This window comes from Palaemon carinicauda, chromosome 33, assembly GCF_036898095.1.
Source record: "Palaemon carinicauda isolate YSFRI2023 chromosome 33, ASM3689809v2, whole genome shotgun sequence".
In the NCBI taxonomy this organism is placed as follows: domain Eukaryota; kingdom Metazoa; phylum Arthropoda; class Malacostraca; order Decapoda; family Palaemonidae; genus Palaemon; species Palaemon carinicauda.
In genome coordinates, this window is record NC_090757.1 from 79,155,997 (window position 1) to 79,157,610 (window position 1,614).

A 1,614-nucleotide genomic window follows, 5' to 3' on the forward strand; every position below is an offset into this window, starting at 1 on the left:
CAAAGTTTCCAGAGGAAACAGGTGGAGCTCACACCTAAGCAATGATTTTAAAATCCTGGATAATAGACAAGAAAGAACTCACTTTCTTATCTGTAAGGCAACAGCAAAGGGCTGTGCAAGACAACACAAAAGTGTTAGAACACACAGTGCTGTACCAAAACTTATACTATAGTTTTGCTCTTACAGTATATGTTATACTGAAGAATACTGGTACAGTATAGGAGGTTATGTGCCGGCCGGCAAGTACTAGCTTTAAAGTATACTACTTAACAGCTATAAGGCGGCAGAACGCTGGTTCAAATGCATGTGCCGGCCAGCAGTAACTGCCGGCCGGCAACAGCCCATGTCGGCTAAACAAGGTAGCACCCGGCTGCCGGCCACACTCCTGGCGACCAGCAGACAAGGGCTGACATTAGCCGGCCGGCAAAGGTACACAACCGATCCCAGCCAGCAGCAAAACAACCAGAGGACTACACCCACCCGGCTGCCGGCCTCATAGGCTGGCAGCCGGGTCGGGTACAGCACTAGAAGAAAACAGAATGGATGCCGGGATAAGAGCGTAAACAACCTCCAAGCCCGGCAATCCGAAAGAGTGCATATAAGGAAGGGGAGAATCTAATTCAGGCTTCATGGCCAATGCCGTCTGACTCACAGGCAGGCATGGATGAGGGACCAAGGGAGGTCCGGGCAGCACTCAAGCAGAAGACTGAGTCAATTCCACATCCTAACCTATCCTAGGTCCAGATGTAGAATGACGTACAGTACTGTAATGGCTAGGCCATTACGGAGATAGAGGGGAAAGGGACAAAAGAGGGTCCTACCAACCTTGCTTTAGTGAAGGATCACCCGCAGCCAAGGAAACTCATCTTAGCCTAAGGGAGATCCAAGGAGGGAGGCCAGCAATACTTGCCAGCTCCCAAAGAACCAAAGCAAGGAAGGTGTTACAACTCTCAGGGAAAGAATCTTATCCTCCCACCGAGAACAGCAACAAGGACTAGTCTGCTAGATAACAAAAGAAGGAATCATCTCGTACAGAAACCTTCGGTAGTGACCTAAGGAGGCTAAGCCTCCTATGTCTGTGTCAGGCCAGAGAGGGAGACTCTACCCCAAGCCAGATGAACACAGACTCAGACTAAAAACTCTGTTGTTCTGTCCCACTCTGAATCCAGACTTACTGGAACAGGAAGGTACAGTAACACCCCAGTATAGTTTTATCGAAAGTTAATTCAGATAAACCACTTAGGGATAAGCCCAAGGCTTAAACAGAGGGAAAGGGATTGTATACCTTCTCTGAAGAAAAGAAAGCAACCGGGGAGTATGAGAAAGTATACTAAGGCTCCATAAGCAACTTAGCCTAGGCACCAAGAGAATCGATTACCTAAATCACCGAAACTCACTCGTATACTATCTTGGAAATATTCAACATAATCTTAAATGTATAAAAAACAGCCTAAAGCTTCAATAAAATTTTAATACACTCGGAAAACCAAAATCATGCAGAAAGTACTAGGACCAAACGACTAGGCTACATGGCCTAGCGTAGGCCAGAGTTGGCGAATACTTCGCCAAAATAATACTAAAGCACGAAAGGAAATCCTATGTAACGCTAAATAG